We start from the raw sequence: 21,876 nt of genomic DNA, 5'->3' as shown, positions 1-21,876 counted from the left end.
TGAGGAAATTGAAACCTGGTCAGAGGAAGCGTAATCCTCCTCCTGTCTTGGCCTTTTATCAGGAGGGGGATGGGAACCCCTGATTAGGGTAATTAAATCTTCAGCCATCTTAAGCATCTGTTTCTTAGGCATGGGGCCTTGTACTGGAGACTGCTGTACAGTCTTCTTTGCTTTTAAAGGAGTTTTCAGCTTTGCATAGGATTTAATTGTGAGTGTAGTCGGTCTGAAGACACCTTCTGCAACTGAAGGCGTTTCCACTGTACCAGAATCTCCTTCAGTCATGGAGTCAGAAGGGCCTAAAGGTAAAGGCTGTGGAGGCCTAGTAATCTCCGCTTGGAAATTAATCAGATGCCGCCTGAGGTTCTAAATCAGCAGTCATCAGGGGCTGCGTAGGCGCCTCACTGAAAACCGGAGAACCAGCGACTAGCCCAGCAGAGGTCTCAAGAGTCTGGTTTGAGTCTCGGCTGAATGTCCTTATCCTTGCGTTTTTTATGCATTCCAGTCGTTGGTTGCTCCAACGGCATGGTATAATTAAATTTCCTACCAAAGTAATGTCGGGCGAAATCAAACCGACGTTTAATAGTTCATTTATTAAATCTAGCACAAAACCGACAACCTGTGACATTATGGTCTGGGCCTAGGCAAGGAATACAATAAGAATGAAAGTCCTTATGAGGTATTTGCTTCCCACAAGAAATGCAATTGTTAACTTTTTCTGACATCGGCCTGAGGCAAGAAAAGGTTCCCCAACGGGGTACTTAGCTTTATTGAAGACTTCGGTCTGAAATTCGATTTGAAAATCTCAGGAGTCGGCCGACCGGCACTTGCAAACTGCTTCTGCAAGCAAGAAAGACTGAAGAAAATGGCGTTGGATGCCTCTTGTATACCCCTGGCGCACTGACGTCAGAGAAGAAGCGACAGCAACCGATGCCGGACCAAGACTTTGGAACTCTGTCCGACTGCGGGACCGCCTGACAGCAGGATAACCCAAGTGTGATGACTGCAGCAGTGTAACACGATGAACATCTTGCATAAAGTACTAGGATTTTGGAAAACACTTCTGTTGTCCAGGTTCATAGTTCTACTCAGAGTTTAACCAATGACCTGTTATAACTGCAGTTCTGAAGCCTCAAATTCAGCTTCATTATCCAGCCGCCCAATGCAGTAAAGCTGCATCTGACAATCATAGCGCTCCAAGAACATCTGCTGCCATCCACAGAGTTTAATAAGCAAGCAGGGAATAGAAGACGACTGTCAGGTCTTTCCTTCCACAAAACACGGATACAAACACAAACCCTACAGACAAATTAGAGTTTCCAGTCCACCTACCACTTGTCTTTAGGATGTAAGAGAAATCCGAACTACATGGAGAAAGGCCATGTGAACAGAGAGAGGACATGCAGACTCTGCACAGAAGGCACTCTCAATCAAGAACTGAACTGGAAATCCACTTAGTGCTTGCGTGTGGGCTGGAACAAAATTCTTTTCAACCACGAACGGCATGAAATGGCAATTACAAAACAACACAAGATTGAGCAGATTAAAAAAATGTTTTAACTGACAACACAAAATAGTAGGAATAGTGAAACAATGAATGTAAGTTACAGTTCAACAGAATGCATCCGAGATGTAATCATATTCAGTTTGACAGTATAGTAAAATAAATACAAAGACTGTAAGAAAATACATACAGAATAAATATAATAATACCAAAACTTCAAGCATTAAACCAACACAAGCCAACACAAGACTATAAGAAAATGTACAAGTCATAGGTAAATACTAGGATAACAACCATCAGGACCCTTTATAAGCCTAGCTGCACACACAATCAACTCAAATGTGTCACTATGTATCTTGGGCACTTACTTATTAGGAGGTATATGTTAGGAAGTTTCTAAAGGTTATGTGGGGGGGCTTGATCCTGTGTGAATTTCAGATTTTCATCCATTGGTCAAGGTTACACTTAAATAGGGTTATGGATGGACGCTGCTTCATATGAATGGGAAGACTGGTTCAAAGCATGGGGATCCTCTGAGATGCATATCTGTCTTGCCAACATGTCGTATTTATGTTGCAAGCAAAATTTAAATCCTTGGATCTAGTGGTTCTGATGCTGTTTATTTTGCTGAATAAAGTTTAAGCTGAATTTGTCAGCCAACAGTTTCACTATGTTGCTCTGGTCAATGAAGGTGGCACCAATGACCACCAGTTCAGCATACTGCTGTGTGTTGCCTCTGAGATCAGAGGTATAGCTATAAGGAGGCCTTGTGGTTGTCTTTAGTATGCAGCACATACATAGTTGTAGAAAACAATTTAACCATTAAACCAGCACAAGTGGAATGCACAGAGCCACATAACTAGCTAGCATAGTGAAACCTCACTTGTTACTGTAATTAATTTGGTAAATCACCCCCCAACTAGGGAAGTTCATGAATCACTGTGAAGTGACAATGCTGCTGTACACCATCCATATGCAGTTACAGTGTATGGTAAATATACAGCATGCATTTCAGGAAAGGAACCAAGACAAGTTTCTTTAAAAATCAGTTTAAAAAAGAATTTGCTTGCTTGAGCTTCATAAAAAAATGCCATAGGGGAGAGGTGTATGTACTTTACTCTCCAAGATGGAGATCCACCGCCCACCATGCTAAAAAAAAAAATAACTGTCAATATCTAGACAGTAATTCTTGAAAAACTGAGAGACGCTCCAAAGTACATAAAGATCTGCAAACTGGAAATTTAAATTCTCCTGTAGGCATGCTTACAGGACAATGAAAAGGAAAACAGTAGAGACAATCAGGAATCTTGGGACTCCTCTGGTTCATCTTTACTGGACAGAGGAAAGTTCAGTTGTATAAAATCTTACCATAATGGCAGATGTCCTTCTCTTCACTGTTGCAGTATTCTTCACCATAGGGATCTCCTGTCAAGGATAGCCCAATGTCCAGTCACTATACCAAATCCTTTAGATCCTGTATGCACTGTACCTCACACGTATGTTCCCCGCACACGATGTAGGGCATACAGATAATGTACAGATGCAGTTACCCAGAACTGAATTGCCCCACTGAAGAATAGTCACCATAGGACAGAAGAAAGGGAGCTGCCTGTTCAGAAAGGAGGCAAAAAGACTTACCTAAGTGTGACATCCGTGCTCTGGCCCAGCAATCAAGGAGACTCAATGCTCACCACTAACACCAGTGAGGGGCGTCTCATATAATAACAAAATGCAGTAAAGTGCAATTTCCCTTAAGAGCTCACAGAGATCACAGTCAGTCCGGGGCTGGTCACTCCCTTGCTCTCCAGGTCCCCAATAAGACTCCCCACGGGCACAGCTATAGGGCCCAGAACTCAGCCTAGTGGGCAAGCCAAAACCTCCAGCACCTTCTCTGTCCAACCAGTGCTTTGTGTCCCTGCCCAAGTAGCTGACACACACACACACACACACACACACACACACACACACACACACACACACACACACTTTGAGAAGAGTTTATACAACCACACAGACACTCCCGGGGAAGGCTGGCACAGGTTCTCCAGCTGTGCCCCTTTTTCCCCAGACTACACGTAGTACCAGCTGCCACCACCCACTAATATTTATCAGCTACTCAAAGGCCTTTAAAAGGGTGCCCAATTATTACTGTGCAATATTATTATCCAATTGGTAGTATAGCCCAGGGCTAAAGCTATTGAAGTGGCTTTGTACAATTTTACCAAAGGCATGCAAGTACTCTAAAGAGCTTAAATTATCTCTACAAAAACATCCACAGTCGAAAGGGTTTAAAAATATTTAACAAATAGTCAAAATACAAGACAATACACTTTTTACTACGCAGTGCTAGTCAAGAGTTCAGAGATCACAGAGAAATACTTAAAATAATTCAGTAGTACAGTTCAGACATCACAGAAAAACACTTAGTCTAATCTTTCTAGTTTCTAGCTATTTCTAAGAGAAAAACACAAGTCTAAGATAAACTTACATACAGAGCAAGACAGTGCTGATGAGTTGGATGGTCAAGACAGAAATGCTTCATGCTCTCTGATTCTCTCTGTTTTTAAAATCACATTCCTGGTTCCCATTACATCATTCTTTACACTTTCCTAGAGTTCCCAGGCTAACAGGCTACATTCTTTAGTAAGCTCACACAATGTCAGGAAGCAAAGCCATTAAGGACATTTATGCATGCAAATTCTGGCCATTAACTCTGGCCTTAAAACAACAGCAAGAATTCCTTCATCTAGACTGTCCGCAGCCGTGTTTTAACATCAAAGGGTCACAACATGCTTTATTTGGTCAGTAGAGTGCACGGTTATATTTTTTCCAGTTCCACATGTAACACTATTTTTACCATTTAAGACAACAAGCCTGTGGTTTATGGGTTCATAGGTAGGTACTAGGCAATCGGCCCTAGAGCCTATACAAGCCTAGCCAAAAAGGTACCCCGGCTTTTGCCACCCAAGAATATTATTTTCCTGTGCCCCTGTCGAGCAGTGCCACAGAGGTGATTCCCAGGGGTAAATTTCATATTTCCCATCCAATCACCAAGATTTTTCTTGAAGAGTGCTAATGAGGAGCTTTGTTTGATATAGATAGGTAGTTTGTTCCAGAGTATGGGAAGTCTCTGGGACAGGAATCTATCCCTCCAGCATGTTCTGTTTATTGTGATGACAAGGTTTGGGTCCCTAGAGCGTGTAGCTCGGAGGGACTGGGGTTTCTTTAAGTGGAGCATGTCCAACAGCTCTTGGTTTGACACAGCTTTGTATGTTAGGCAGAGACTGCCTCTGAGTAGGCGATATGTGATGGAGTAAAGCTGGAGTTTTTTTGAGATGGTCTGCGTAGGGCATCTGTTTGAGGCCGGTAATCCTCTTTTGAGGTATTTCTGCAGCCGACATTAATATTTACAGAAGACAGAATTATCTTCAAAATTCTATCTGGCTAGGCTGGCAGCCTTCATCTTTCTTCACACTAAGGAATACCCCACACCAGTGGATTATGTAGAGAAACGCATCTCTGTGAAGTATCCACTCATGAGCCTGTGTTTTGGACCTGCTTAAGGCATCTGCCACTAGATTGCCCTGAAGGAATATGCACTGCCTGAAGAATTAGCTAATAACTTGAAACCAGATCTCAGGCCTGAAGAGCCAGTCTGCAAGGAAGGCAAGACTGTGTCTCCCCTGCTTGTTGACATAACACATCACTGCGGTGTTGTCTGTGTAAACCTTAAGGGGGCCTGAAGAAAACATGAGGTGAAAGCCTGAAGGGTTGGAATCAGAGCTCTCATCTCCTTGATGTTGATATGGTCTGACTTCTGATGGGGGTGGCCAGAGACCTTGGATTTTTAGTTGACCGCAAGAAGCCCCCACCACATGTCTAAGCCATCTGAGAACAGTTCTTATGAAGGAACCAGAGGCTGAAAGGGCAGGGCTGGTTCAAGGGTAAGTTGCTGAATACACCACTCAAACTCCCTCTTGAGACAAGAAAGGAGAGGCACTTGGAAATCCAGAGGGTGGCAATGCTGAAGCCAAACTGACTTGACGTACCATTAAAACTTCTGCACAAGCAGTCTGGAAAGATGGAGCATTGGAATAGAACAGGCCATGAATCCTAGGGTCCAAAAAACACTCTGGCTGGAATGGCAGGCAAAGGAAGAACAGACTGAAGGAAAACTTTCAAGAACAAAATCTTTAGAGGTGGAAGACAGGCCAACATTGGCACTGTCTGAATCCAGCAGCCCAGACAGACATGATCCTGACTGGAAGTCAGGACAGACCTTTGAAAGTTAATAGTGAACTCCAGACTTTGAAGGAGAGATATGGTAAACTCCAGAGACTGCAAAAGGCAACAAGAAGGAGTCTGAATCAAAAGGTCGTTTAAATAAGAAAATTCTGAATGCCTTAGAGGCTGCAAAGGCAATCACAGGAGCTAGGCATGTTTTGAAAACACTTGGGGCAGTAAAGTGTCAAAAGGCCAAAGCAGAGAATTAAAAATGATATGAAGAAACAGAAACGTCAAAACTCCCTGAAAAGAGGGTGAATATGGAATATGAAGGTAAGCATCATTCAGATGCAAGGACATCAGAAAAGCCTGGGACAACACAGGAAACAGTGTTTGAATAGAAAATATTTGCAGAAAAGGAACCTTGAGGAAGGTGCTGAGCAAGGAGAGATCCAGAATAGCTCTCCAAGTGCCCTCCTTTTGAGGAGCCAGAAACAGTTTAGTAAAAACCCTTTCCCAACTGGGAAGGAGGAACTGGCTGAATATTTCCTTGCTCCACCAGGGACCCAAGGATCTCTCTGAAAACAGGAAGCTAGAGGAGGCGGAGGAAATCCTGAAAAAGGAGGGAGAGACTTCCACCCTATGAAGTAACCCTGACAGATGATGGACAGAACCCAATAATTTGAGGTCCTGAGTTGCCAGTTTGGAAAACACAGGGAGAAGTCAAAAAGACAAAGGAGCCTGGCTGAGGGTTGGGGGGGGTCACAATGTCAAACAGAAGCAGGCTTGTCAGAAAGAGAAGGCTTCTAAGCTACAGGCACTGGGGAAGACTTTGCAGGATGAGCTTATCTACCACCCTTCATGCTTTTAGTGGCCTGACAAGGCTGTCTGTGAACAAAAGCAGACCTAGTAGGATAGTTCCTCTGGAACTTAGAGATAGGGGACACAAAAATGTGTTTAAGATCTAGCAGAGCTTTACCTTTTTTTTTGAAGAGACTTAAACATATCAGCATCAGTGGTCCCAAAGAGATTCTTATTACACAAAGGAGCATCCACCATCTTAGCCTGAACATCTTCAGATAAAGACTGCAGACAAAGCCAAGAGTAATGCCTCATGATTGACTGAAAGCCAGCAGCTCTAGAAGCATCATCATCATCACAGGGAGCCACCTGAGAGGTAAAACCCAAAATAGATGAAGCAGAAGACTTCCTTTCAGAAACAGGCAGGTCAGAAATAACTTGACAAGCCTGGCCAATCAAGGGCCAGGGCATATCTGGTCATGTGGGTCTGGTAATTAATAGCCTTAAACACCAAAGTAGAAGCAGTATAGACCCTCTTTCCAATTCTCTCCATAGCCCTAATATCCTTATCCTAAGGCAGAAACATGGAAGAGGGCAAAAGCTTAGAAGGCTTGTCAGAAGAGACTGGCAGCACAGCAGGGTCAGCAGACAGACAAATTGGAACTGACAGTCCTCACCTGTCTTTCTTCGGAGCAGGGGACTGGGAATCAGGAGTCTTAGAGGCAGCTATAAAGGTGTCTAACAAAGCAGCCAACACAGGATGTACTGCAGAAGGTTTACAAGTGTCCATCTGAAGCAGCTCATAATACCTCTTCTGGATATCAGACACCTGAGAAGAATCCCACTTAAAATATTCCTCATCTGATTACTGTGTCCCCAAAAGACAACTCCTCCAAAGGAGACTCAGGGTAATGTACTCCTCTTCATCATAGACAGAAAGTCAGAGAAGAAGGCATTTGGGAAGAATAAAACAAGGACCCTTCATCAGACTCCAAATCATCATCTGAGAAATCAGGTTGCCTAGGCTTTTTAGAAGTCCAAGGAGTCCATGGTGGGTAGGGAAAGAAACCCCTGGGGGGACTTCAGGGCCACTAAGACATTAAATAGGCCTTGAGTAACTCTTACCATTCTCTTTCAGGGTCATTAGGATGCACATAAGAATGTTGAGTCTTCTGTTCATTTCTTGGTAGGGACGTCAGCCCTAACAAATACCAGAGGTTCTGAACCCTGACTACATTCAGTAAGAGTATTCAGAACCTCTTCCCTGACCAAAATCTCCAGAATCCTCCTAGGGCCCTCTGAGCTAATCAAATGTGGTTACCCCTCAACGCCCACACCAGATACCTGCAAAACCTCAACAGAATATGGAAAGGAAGGATCCATGCTGGGTTCCAACAAGGTTGCGGCAGAGCCATCCAAAGCTGACACTGGACGGGCTACAGTGCTATTACCAGCTTCCCGAAAGACGTTTGGTGGAGGCTGGACAGCCAAAGAATCCACCTGAGAGATTTCTTAGCCTTCTTCTTACTTAACGGCTGTACTTCAGGGTTAATCGATTCTGCCATGCTACCCTGGCCAAAGTGTTTAAGCCTCTGGTTCTCTACATAGATGGCCAGGGAAGACAACTAGATTGTAAGAGTCATAGGCACAAACACCTTACAAATACTACAAGAAGTACGGTCATGGGAAGCACCAAACAAAAAAAGACACATTTAGTGACTATCCTTCAGGAGAATCTGCCTTCCACACTGACATTTTCCCTTCATGGATGACATGGAACTCCAGGTAATCAAAGGAAAATAAGATCAATAATAAAAAAAAACCTCTAATGGAGCACTTATCTGACAGATAGGTATTTAGCACGGCAAACGGCATTCAGATCAACAAGCAATGACGTTGTTCAAACTGGCAGCGAAGAAGTTCTGGGTAACTGCATCCGTACATCATCTTTATGCCCTACATCCTGTGTGGGGTGCACACATGTGACGTATGGTCCATATGAGCTCTAAAAGCTTTGGTATACTAGCCGGACACTGAGCTATCCTTGGCACGAGGTTCCTATGGTGAAGAAGACTGTAACAGTAATACAGAAGAACATCACACAGCTGCAATTACAAGGGAAGTATTTTTTTTTCAAATAAAACAGCTTGGTAGTTCATCTGAAGCAAGGCAGCAGCTGAGAACTGTAGAGGCTACTGAGGTTTTACACAGGGGGTAAATCAGACTGAAAGGGGTTTCTCATGTAGCTAATGACAGACATTTTATAGGCAAGTAATGAGGCTGACAAAATTCAGCTGTAGTAAAAGCTTCTTCAGCTCTGTGATGTAAGAGACAGGGGATACTGAAACACTTAGGAAACGAAGATCCAGGTAAGTGGCACCCAGCTGTGATCTAAGACAACTAATCATTTACTGGTAGTCATTTGGTAGAGAGGGTATCAAAACAGTAGGGATAAGGCCCACCCAGCAGGAAAATAAACTAAAGCACTTAATGTCATTATTTTCAAGCAGAAACTTTATAAATAAGCTACAAAGCATTTTTAGAAAACAAAGTGAAGATATGAAGTTACCCCACATGCAAAATTACTTGGCAAGGCAGTTTACATATCTGCAACAGCATCAAAAAATCACCAAAAAGTAGGCATTCTACATAAAAGAATTCTTGACAGACTCTGCCAAACTCTAGCTCCCACTTACCTCTTACCACCCCCAGTCAGAGCCCCTATCATGAACAACCAACAAGGCTCATTTAGTTCTAAACTTTAACAGCGCTATAACAGTCGCCAGATTTGCTTGCAAAAAAACTTAACGTACCCACCATTGTTTAGCACTAAAAATACTTAACTGTCTCGAGCTTCCTTAGCACCCATTTTATACTCAAGCTCACCTCAACCCATAAAATCATCCACACTCCATCTGCCTGCCAAGCAACTGGACCCCTACTCCAATATTATCTTACAAATTGTCCCCTTTGCTCAAATAATAAACTGCTTACCATCTACAAACCACAAAGGGCTGCTTGGGTCAGTCTGTATTCCAATAGCATAGCTAGAACGTGGAATTTTGCGTCTTTCGGCTTTTCCTGGTTAGGGGTCGCCACAGCAGAACTCCAGTCCGCTAATGATTGGCAGTAGATTTTTATGTGCCGAGTTGCCAGCCCTGACGCACAACCTTCAACGAAGGTATGCCCATTCACGCATGTCTTCAGACAGAAGACGCTCTACCTGAGATTCGAATGGGACAATGTCTTACTGTGAGGCGACAGCGCTACCGCAGCACCACCACCGCTAATATTTCTATATACATATATCAAGTCTATCTTACACCTTCATCTTTTCAAACCATTACTTAAAGAGCTCCTCTCTGCCTCCTGGCTTTATCAATGTTTCTCATCTGAGACATGGCTAACACCCTTCATCACATTTCTTAAACCTCTCTTTAAAGCACTAAATCACTTAACCTGTTTATCCCCTTCTAATACCTCACTTTATTGTACTTTTTAGACTACTATACCTACTTCGAATCAGCACAACCAAATTACTATTCCATTACTACTTCTCTGTTAACACTCAAACTTACTTAACGCTCCTCTAATACCTCACTCTATAGTATTTCTTAAATTACTTGCACCTCTCATATACACCACTCTTCTATCTGTAAAGCCTCAACACAAGGCTTGTTAATTTAATGTTTTGAAATATCTATTCAAAATTTATTATAATATTATGCTATGTATTCACTGAAACTGCATTATATAATTTATTGTTGTAAATATTGATTGCACTAAAAATGATGCCTTGTAGCTTTTTTCCTCGGGCCTCCGCTGTGAAAAGGTATCTGTGCCCAGTCAGACTTTCTTGGTAAACAAATGTTAATAAATAAATAAATAAATAAATGGGATTCCCTTTGAAGACAAGCTAATTCAAGATTAGTTTTATTAAAAGATAATTATGTTCCAACTACAAATCTGTTTTAATAAACTTATTCATCTTCTTTCACACCTATAAATTAACAATGTTTTAATTTTCAATCAGTATCTGCATTTGCCTGAACAGATTATACCAGCCAACACTCACATGCAGACTAGCCCTATAAATCTGCTAGTTGGAAAAAGCAATCAGTTACACAAGATTCAGGTATGCAAAGTGTTACTTGCACTCTTACATTCCAGTTAATCTCTCGCATGATCCCACTTGATTTAAATGTCAAATGACTGACATTTAGAACCATCTTGGTTAAGAATTGCAAACATTAAAAGAAAACCTGACAAACATCCATCAAATACTCTATGCTTCACAAACAAGAAGTTCAGAAATCATAAACGAGAGTTCCAGAAAAATCAGACCTTGAAAGAGAAGCGTGTAACAATACGGCCATTTTCTTCCTACTAGGATAAGGCAAACCTTTTTACACTATGACCCAACTTCAAGAGTCAGTACTTGAACATCATCACTTAAAAGGCTGCTTTGTAATGTACTACTTGAAATGGTATTTGAACCCAGGAACGTATTAGTTAGATGTATATTATTATTAGAGCCGTTGCATCCTGTATGTAAGCTACTACTATGTCAAGACAACACTGTCTGGAAGCCTTGTTAAATATTAGCAGCATACAAAATGTTATCAAAAGATTTTATAGCAAACAACAGACTGAAGAAAGTACATACAGACACATGCACAGACAAAAAATTCAGTTAACTGGCTTTATTGCCCGAGGTTCATAGTACCTGTTCTACACAAATTAAAACCACTTATGTCTAATGCAAAACAAAACTGCAGAATATTCAGAAAACAGTTCCCTCTGTATCCCAAGAGCTTAAAACTTGGACAGATTAAAACAAATAATTCTTATGAACCAGCAGTTGGGCCTAGCACATGCAGCAATCAAGCTAAAGGGTTTGCAATGATTGAAATTATATATAACAGAAACAAGATAGGGAGGTAAGAAGGGAATGGTTCCTTAAAGGGCTGAAGGCAGTTCAGCGATTTTATCTGTCTTTTCAGTATACATCTTACATAACAGTAATCATCCATAGGTCAAGATGAAAATCACCCCAGGATAATCTTAACCTATATACAGTGCTTGACACACTCAGCAACAGAAATCTATCTGACAAGCTAGCAAATGAAATTCATGATGGCCCCTGCCTGTAAGCAAAACCACTGAAAAAAAAGTCTCCGCCTCAGCTACACAAAGTACACATACGCATTGCTTTAATTGTAGTCTTTTTATATGGACCTTCACAAAGTACACAAGTGTGTTGTTTTAATTATAAGACATGTATTTACTATGGAGCACAACCCTTTTATATTTTTTCACCCTATCCACCACTTAGTTATTCAAACAGTGTCCCACACTGCACAAAACAATATTCACTGAGGTCTTTGAGCTAGCAGAATCTGAAAAGAAGCTTGGGAACTTCCATTTTTACACAATTTCAGCCCAGAAAGCTTTCCTGTCACACCTATCAGAGTTCCTAAGAAGGCTACTAGGGGAATGGGGTACTGCAACACAGGCATACAAGCTAATTGTGGTAGTCTGTTAAGAAGTGAAAATATAACATCAAAAAAAAAAAAAAAATCAGGAGCCAGTCAAGGGTGGAAGAGAATAAAACAACCGTACATGTAGCTCACCTGTCAGGGAAGCTCTTTCCCAACCTAGAATGTTTTATATTGCAATATAAAACATCTCCTTTGTCTGTACATTATTCGCATTCTCTTTACTGCTTAACTGCAGAAAACAAACCACAGAACAAAATCAAAAACATGAAAAAGCCCTTTACTCAGCAAATTATTCCACCATGACAAGTATTGTGTTTAAGGGTTCCTCATTTCCTACAAAGAACAGGAAAGAGGGGGCGGGAATCTGATGGATGAACCTTGCAAAGGAACCAAGGTATTGGAAAGAAATAATTAGAGGCGGGAAGGAAATAGAATGAGAAGAGGCCAAGAAAACATTTGGACTGCAGGCTAGAGATTGCCTTCCCTGTCAGCGATTGATAAGAGTATAGTCAGAGAAAGGGACAGGGGAATCTTAAAGGAAAGACCCGCACTGGTTGCGTTTTTAATGTGGATCTAGAACAGAAATTGCTATTAAAGAGGATAAAAAATAAGGCATATAAAATACTGCATGATAACTATAAGAATCACTCAGAGATGGTCAGAAAAGATTGGGAAGAGAGATCAGATAAGTAGTTCACAAAGAAACAATGGGAGGATAATGTATGGCTCCTAAATATGAAACAGAATCTATAAGATTTAGGATTTTTGCCTGGAAGAGTTTGCAGAGGTACTTTTACACCCCAAGCAGACTCTGAAGAATTTTTCTTCAGGTAGCTGGCAAATGCTGGTGGTGTGATGGGGAAGAAAGGGTTACATGGAATCAGGTAGTTATGTACTCACCATAACGCTCGATGTATGTGGTCCATCTTGCCTCACATTCTTTACTCACGGGTTCTCGGCTCCGACTTGGCCAACTTATTTCTCTAGCACGAAGTCTCTAATTGGCTGGGCTAACCCGGTATCCCAAGATGCATCTCGCCCTAACCCCAGATCTAGTTTGCAGCCATTCCAGTCACACCCCATACACAACCACCACTGGAAGGAGCTCCAACCAGAAAGGAAAGAAAAAACAACTGACATTGAAGGGTTCTCAGAGCCAATTTTCCTCCAAATCCTACAGGAAGGGGGCAGGTGGGAGGGTACGTAAGAATGTGAGGCAAGATGGACCACATACATAGAGTGTTATGGCGAGTATATAACTACCTGATGTTATGTGGTCCTATCTCGCCTACATTCTTTACTCAAGGGACAGCGTCCCCAGCACCTCTATCCTGGGCGGCTCATAGGAACATACTCCTGAGAACCGTAGAACCAAAGGAAGCCCGGCCCCTAGAAGTCACATCCAACTTGTAATGAGTAATAAAGGTGTGCGGAGAGGCCCAGGTGGCCGCAGCACAAATATCATCCAATGAAAGCCTGACATGGTAAGCTATTGATGTAGACACTGCCCTGGTAGAGTGAGCTTTGACGGGAAAAGGTAAATTTCTGCCTGCTGACGAATAGATAAAGGAAATACAATCTTTGATCCATTTAGAAATTGTGCTTTTGGAAATAGGACAACCTGTTCTGTTTTCTGAGAAGGACACAAACAGTTGATCAGACTTCCTAACATGCTTAGTCCTGTGTAAGTAGAATCTTAGTTGCCTGTGCACATCCAACTGGTGAAATCTAAACTCTGCTTTATTGGAAAAGTTTGGAAAGAACACTGGTAACTCAACAGACTGATGAAGATTAACAGTGGATGACACCTTAGGAAGGAAGGACGGGTTAAGTCTCAGGGGAAACTCTGTCCTTATGAAAGGTCAAATAAGGAGGTTTAATGGACAAAGCTTGAATCTCTTATACTCTTCTGGCCGATGTAATGGCTATTAGGAAAGCAGTCTTCCAAGATAGAAATTTTAATTCACAGGTGGCAGCCGGTTCAAAGGGCGATGAAGTAATGGCTTGTAACACAAGATTTAGATCCCATGGCATGACAGGTTCTGAAACAGGAAGGCGAAGTAACCAGGCGCCTTTCAAGAAGGCCTTACAGAGTTTATGGCCCATAAGAGAAGGCTCGTAAGATGTATGAAAATTGGAAATTGCAGCCAGCTGCACCTTAATGGTAGCAGGCATGGAGCCCTGTCGGAAAAGCATGGCTAAAAAATCTAAGACCGATGGAACTGGGGCTGTGAAGGGGTCCAAACCTTGGGCCTGAGCCCAAATGGAGAATCTCTTCCATTTGCTGGAATAAATCCTTCTGGTGGAAGACTTATGAGATGAAGACAAGATGTGTACCACCTCAGGTGAAAAAGGATGTCGTCTAACTAGTGATGGAAGTGGAGCAGCCAGGCTGTCAAACTTGAGGGTTCGCAGGGAGGGATGGAGCTGTCCTGACATGTGAGTCAGTAGGTCTGGCACTGGGTCCAGGGTCCAAGGACCATCCACTGCGTACTGCTGAAGAAAGGGGAACCATACTTGTCGAGGCCAGTGTGGAGCAATTAGAATCATCCTGCTTTCCAAGGATATGGCTTTCTGAATCCCTCTTGGTAACAGAGGAAATGGAGGGAAAGCATAGATCAGACCGAGGGGGCCAATCGTGGATTAGAGCGTCCATGGGTGACTCCCCCTGTGGGGGGATCAGTGTGAACTACTTGCTGCATTTGGCATTGAGAGGGCTGGCGAAGAGATCGCAGCAAGGCTGACCCCACCTGTTGAAAATTTGAACTCTGTTGCTCAGGGACCACTTGTAAGGCATCAGAATAGCTCTGCTCAGCCTGTCCGCTATCACGTTCGTCTTTCCCGGAATGTGCATTGCCACTAAAAACCATTGGGAAGACACTGCCCAATGCCACACTGGCATGGCCTCGCTGCAGAAGGGATAAGACTTGGTTCCCCCCTGCTTGTTCAGGTACCACACCACGGACATGCTGTCCGAGTGAATTGCAATCATTCCCAGAGGAAGAGAGCTTTGGAGTGCCCGCAACGCTAGTAACACCGCTCTCATCTCTAGAACATTGATGTGCAGGTGTACCTCGTGATCTTGCCACATGCCTTGGACCGTCCTGCCAAGATAATGCCCCCCCACCCCATCTGGGAGGCATCCATGGTCACCGTGGCCACTGGAGACATAGGAATCAAACTCCTCCCCTTGTCCAGATTGGTGGAACATAGCCACCAGCGGAGGTCCTGTTTGCACCGTTCCGTGAGAAGTATCAAGTGGGAAAGAGGAAGTTTCTGAAAGGACCACTGGGCCGAAAGGAGCCACTGTAGGATCCGCATGTGTAACCTGGCTAGAGGCACCAGCATGATGGTGGCAGCCATGGATCCCAGGTGCTGGAGAACAAACCTGGCCTGAACTCTCTTGAGGGGCAACAATGCGTGAATCTGAGACGGCAGCACTCTTATCCTCTCTTGTGGCAGAAAGGCCCGCATTTGAATAGAGTCTAGCTCTGCACCTATAAATACAACACGCTGTGAGGGCAGCAAGGCAGACTTTTCCCAGTTCAAGGTAATTCCTAGTTGTTGACAAAGTGTAATGGTAGCCTCCCTGGCTTGAATGAGGAGATGCCTGGTGGGGGCGGTGAGAAGCCAGTCGTCCAGATATGGAAACACCTGGAATCCCCGACGTCTCAGGTGAGCTGTCACCACTGCCAAACACTTAGTAAACACCCTGGGGGCTGTGGTGAGACCAAAGGGCAGGGCACGAAACTGGAAGTGACTGGCTCCCAGCTGGAAGAGTAAGTGACTCCTGGATGCTTTGTCCATCTTGATGTGGTAGTAAGCATCCTTGAGATCGATGGAGCACATCCATACTCCTTTTTCCAGCAAGGGAAAAATGGACTGAAGAGTGACCATTCGGAACTTGGACTTCAGAACGTAGTGATTCAATCGGCTGAGATCCAGAATGGGTCTCAGGTCCCCTGTTCTTTTCGGCACCAAAAAGTGTCTTGAGTAAGTTACTGATTCGATATGGTCTGAGGGGACTGGTTGGTTGACTCCTTTTTCTAGCAGCTTTGAAACGTCTAGTGCTGCTTGATCCCGCTGAATGGGTGGAACGTCCGGGATTCTTTTGACTGGAGGAGGTGTTGATAAAAAGGGAATAGTGTAACCTCCGGTAACCATTCGAAGCACCCAACGATCCTGGGTGATGCTTTCCCAGGCTTCCGGATGCAACGAAATTCGGCTCCCGACTGGCTCCGAAACAGCACAGTTGGGCAACACCTCAGGAACGCTGAAAGGAAGACCCGCAAAAGGAATCACGGTCTCCCGAGTTGCGGGGGCCTCCTCTGCCTCTAGGACGGCGTCTTCCAGAATAATTTCCCCCTCCTCTGCCTCTGGAGGGAGACTCACCTTGAGCGGCAGGGGGGGGGACTCACCTTGAGCGGCAGGGAAAGACTTCTGTGACTTCTTCAACCACATTTTCCCTCTTCTCTGAGCCTTGGGGTAAGGCCTAGAAGGAAGAGAGAAACGGGCCCCTACGGCAGATAGGGTCTTCCCCTCCTGTTCGCATCTAGTGAGGGTGTCTTTCACTTTGGTCCCGAAGAGTGAGGACCCATCAAAGGGGGCGTCAGTGAAGGAAGACTTAAAGGCCTCCGCGAAATGACACAGGCGCATCCAGGCTTGCCTTCTGAGAGCTACACCTGAGCTAGCTGCCCTACTCGCCCCTTCAGCTGCATAGGATATGAGCCTCATGGACGAGTTGACAATGGAACCAAGGGTAGACAACTGGGCATTAACAGTCTGCGCTACCGCCTCAGGCATGTTACCCATCAGAGTGTCTCCTAGCTCCTTAATGAGATCTCTCTGGAGCCGAGTAAAATGACAAAGACAATTCAGCGACCACAAAGTAAAAGTCGCTGAAGACAGGGTACGCTTCCCGTACCGGTCAATACTCCTGGACTCCTTGTTAGGAGGATGGATGGAAGAAGAAGCCTCTGCAACTTCCTGCTGAGTGGCTGCCGCCACCACCAAGACATCTACGGAAACCCCTTTGGTCAGGAACTCTTTCCTCGGGGGAGCAGAAAGAAACTTATTTGGATGTGTCTGGGCACCAGTTCCACGGAATCAGAGCTCTCCCACACCCTTCGACAAATCAAATCCAAGAGTTCATCGAAGGGTGGAGACACCCAGGAGGCGGAGGGTTGAGCTCCGAAGGCCTTGAGGAATACCGACTCCTCCTCAGAGGGGGTCTTGGACAGCCAGTCGCCTCTCTGCCTCAAGATTTCCAGGATGTCGGAGAAAGAGATCGGAGGACAACTTGGGGGACCCCTCTGACTCCTCGAGGTCGGTATCGGAAGTGAGGGACTCGTCCTGGGAGTCTATGTGCTTCCTCTTGCACAACTTCTTTCTAGGGGGCTCCTCAGGCACCGACACTGAGGGGCCCTCAGAAAGTTGGGGACTGCTCATGGGGGTATCCTCAGACCTTTGGGCTCCACCATCCACAGATAGGGGGGCGTCAGAGGCTCTAGCCAGGGTGTAGGGGGAAGGAGTGACCGATCCGGGTGATGTAACTGACGATCTGGCCAGTGCGCTCCTCATGGCCTCGAAGGCAGGTTCCCCCCGAATCCGAGACCACAACCGGAGTCGGGGTTCCCCGAGCTGATGCACCGAGAGGGAGGCTCGGAACCGACAAGAGTCCCCCTCGGGTCCGACTGAGGAAACCCATGTACCAAAACCAGAGGACAGAACTGACATGGTTGGAGCAGACGTCGGCTCCGATAAACTCGCAAGGGGTATCGGAGCCGACACGAGAACATCACTCAGCGCGGAGCACTCCGGCTCCGACACAGGGGTGCTCGGAGGAGGAATCATCGGTACAAGAATAAGGACTGGCTCCGGAGTCGACTGGGTCAGAGCCGAGAACAATTTTGCTAACACTGGCGACTGCAGGAGCCTCTGGACCACCCTATCCACAAACAAATCAGAAAGCCTAGAGGATTTAGAGGAAATAGAAGGAAATCGGGATCTCCTACCCGGAGACTCATGCCTAATGAAAAAATATTATATGGTTCTTATTTGCTTACTTGCTTGGTGTGATGGATTTGCAGTGCTCTTATGACACTCAGTCTTGCTGGCTAGATTCTGCTAAAATTCAAAGTCTGATTATATTTGCATTCACAGTCTGTTGCATACAGAAACTTGCAGAATATACACTGATGAAAGAATATACTTTGCAGCACTTGTCTTTAAGAGCAGTAACCAATAACTTTTATAATAAATAAAACTGGACAAACGTTGCAGCTTAAAAGTACTGTTCCAACTTTACTTCTCATATAGTACAGATGATGTGAGAGATATAACATTTACCTCAGAACACCAAATGTGTTCCTACCATATCCCCAAACAACTGGATTTATACAGCTCTTTATATACTCTTTTTAAACATATTTTGGAGAATTGCTTATCCTGTAGAAACAATACTAAACTTCCTTGTTTAACAATGTCTTGTAAGAGACCAGCTTTTCTGACAGTGTGAATATCCTGTAACAGTGTCCTGATGTCCATGTAGAAAAACATATTTTTGAGGAAACACATTGTCCTGTATTCTATTTGGATCTTTGTATAAAACACATGTTCTTATGTCAATGCTGATAAGCATATCCTGTTTTATGAAGAAAAACATATTTTTGAGAAAACACATTGTCAGAGATCAGCTTTTCTGACAGTGTGAACATCCTGTATTTTATTTGGATCTTTGTATCTGTTCTTATGTCATATCCTGTTTTTCCATGCAGAAAAACATGTCATTGTTCTTTAAAAGCAGATTTTGCAGTTTTGTTCTTGCATAACATCCTGCCTTGAGTCTGTAAGGGAATAATGTCCATTCAGCAGATTCCTTTTCCAAGCCATGGTCATTTAGTATGACTGCTGATCACATTTTACTTAAACTTTGTTTCTGCATTTAAGCAAGCCTTTTCTTTCAGCATATTTACAACATAATTAATTTCAGATTTATATTCATAAAATCTAACAATTCCCTCTGTTTTTAAACATACTCAAAACATTTTATATAGAAAACACAAGAAACAAGCCTTTAGTTTGATACAACAAATCAAAATGCAATTTTACATAGTTAATACAATGATATTAAAGTATTACTACCAAAACTGAATGTATTTAAAACTTTTTCTTTTGCAGACCATTCTGTAAAAATATTTTTTATCAGTTATGAGCTGTGTCTGCTTTAATGTTATTTTTTTTTAACTTGATCAATTTATTCTTTTGCAATCATAGAATTTCATTTATGACTTAGAACTGTTTCATTAACTCTTTGCAACTGTTGAACCAACTATAAGAGACAGTAACCATGTGCTACTGCAAGCATTTATACACTACTGAAAACACACAATTTCAATGTCATTTTAACCATAACATTGTGGTCATGTCTTTGAACTGCTCAATAACATCTTGGTAAAACACTGAACTGGGCTTAGATAATAAATATTTGAAAGCAGTTATTTTCCTGTGGTAAAACCAATGATATTACAACTTGACAAATTACTTTTGAACTTATCACAATGTATTCTTTACAGTATGTATTTACACAGACTGTTTGCTGTTCATGCATTTCAATTTACTAGGTATACTGGACCCATTTTTTTAAAACTTGTTTTTTCACACATATTTATTACTAGACATTCATTTAATTTGTACTGAATTCTTCTGCATTTGTACATACAAAGACTGTAAAGTACATTTAGTCTAATTTTACAAATTTAATAACATTAATATTAAGCAAAATCTTGGAAAATGTTTGTCTCTTTAGAAATATCTAGTGGAATTGACACCAAATTCATATGTCCTGTTATTTTAAACTACATACTCAACAATTATTAAAAATATTCATGCTTTTTTATACCAACATTGTTTTGCCAAAAACATATTAAAAATAGTGACCATTCTTGCTATTAGAAACATTTATGCATTTTGCATATCTTTATTCTCTCTTTATAGCTGTAATCATTTTTAAGCCATTTCTTGTTTTTTAAACTATCTCTTGTATAGCTTTACAGTTTAACAGGTTGTAAATACAATTTCATACTAAACAATACAATAATAACCATTATGATAGCTATTAACAACTTGTAAAATATCTTATCCTGTCAGGTTTAATCCAGTTTACCAGTATTTCTAATACACTAATACCTGTTTTTCCCCTCCCTAAAAGAGTATTGTCAAGAAGGAATGAGATATTTTTTCCTGTAGCTTTATTTTAGACCCTTATTATTTATTTTTATGTAGCTTTATTTCAGACCCTTGTCACAGTCTGTTTATACAGTCAGTGTAAAACTGAGAAAGTGCCCCTCCCTCTTATACAGTCAGTGTAAAACTGAGAAAGTACCCCTCCCCCTGTAGTACTTCAGCACTGTTTACCTGCCCTATGCTGTGAAAATAGAATGTATGTCAGCCTAACACTATGGTTATACATTTATTTTATTAAATTATGAACTTTTGTCTGATTTGATAATTTTTTATAAAGCTTTTGCTGTTTACTACCACTAGTAGGCATTTACATTCTCCTACACAATTGATTTGAACTGTATATATACTATAGCCCATTTGCTGGCTGTACTTGATGCAACTGAGTTTTTTCTTCTCTTTTAACATTTACTTGCAAACAGATTATCAGTGACATCTATGCACAATTGTGGCATTTTATGACAATTACTAAATAGTGTTGCCTGTAAACATTTTAACAATTATGTTTTAATAACAATGATGCTTTAGGAAAAACTCAAGCTACTTATCTGGCAATCAGTCTTGTTGTTTATCTTATCTTTCCAGCATTTCCTGTAACTATTCATTCAGTCTAGGAAGGTCTTAGCTCACATTTCATACTCTGTAAACTATAGTTAATTCTTTTAGCATTTTTCCTTTAATGTGATTGTGATTTGCATAACTATGCATTTATACAACATAAATAGACATCATTTTACAATTACCTTACATGGATTTCAGTATTTTTTTTTTTTTAATTATTTCACTATTTAACTGTCCTGCCATTAATTTTACAAAACTGTTTGAATAATACCATCTGTGATTTTCTTTTTAAAATTCAGAACTTTAACTGTTTGGTGTTACTATATAATTATAAACAAATTGTAAAAAACAAAATAGATATTAGTTTAACCAACACATTTATATTTATATTATTTATATTTGCTGTTGTCTGCCTTATTGTAACAGATGTACTCTAGATGAAAAGAACACACATGCATGTCTGTCTTGTATCTGTATATCTTTATACAAGCATGTCAGTCTTGTGACTTTAAATTTTTACTCATCTATTTTTATTTAATTTTATACACTAGAACAGTTTTGTTTACCTTTTGACTATGCTAATGAATGGTATTCATATGCTTTACTTTACTGTAGTACTGATATATGTCTTGCTTTAACTGAATGAAAGTAAAACATTTAAGAATGATTTGTCCAGACATCAGATCCTACCATCCTACCATGTATGTTTAACCATTTTCAAAACATAAACATATTATAAAATATATTTCTTTTGCACAGATTAGCTGTGTATGCAGGAAATTTCCAGTCTCTGTCAGTTCAGCTAATTTATTTCCTTTATCCTGCAACTGCTTTTGAAGAATTTCCTGGAATGCTGTATGGTCTTTCTGACATTCTTTAGTAAGCTGTTCTGCTGAATTTGAAACTCCTATGCACTTTTGAAAAGATGTATGTATAACTTGTCTAAGCTTCCTGAACTCATTGTGTCTGTCGTTTAGAAGTTTACTACATTCCTTTGTAACAAAATGTACTAGGGGTTCTATCAGTAACTGATTTGACTCACATGTG

At 42.0% G+C, this 21,876-nt stretch overlaps 1 protein-coding gene across 1 annotated transcript in view; it reads right to left on the bottom strand.

Moving 5' to 3' along the window:
- The window catches only part of LOC122807260 (plexin-A1-like), a 2,134,283-nt gene that overhangs the window by 743,298 nt on the left and 1,369,109 nt on the right, over positions 1-21,876 (bottom strand). The window lies entirely within an intron of this gene.

The sequence above is a fragment of the Protopterus annectens genome, chromosome 7.part0 (genome assembly GCF_019279795.1).
Source record: "Protopterus annectens isolate FY-2018-M chromosome 7.part0, PAN1.0, whole genome shotgun sequence".
Classification (NCBI taxonomy): Eukaryota; Metazoa; Chordata; order Ceratodontiformes; family Protopteridae; genus Protopterus; species Protopterus annectens.
This window is presented reverse-complemented; position numbering and strand designations above follow the sequence as displayed.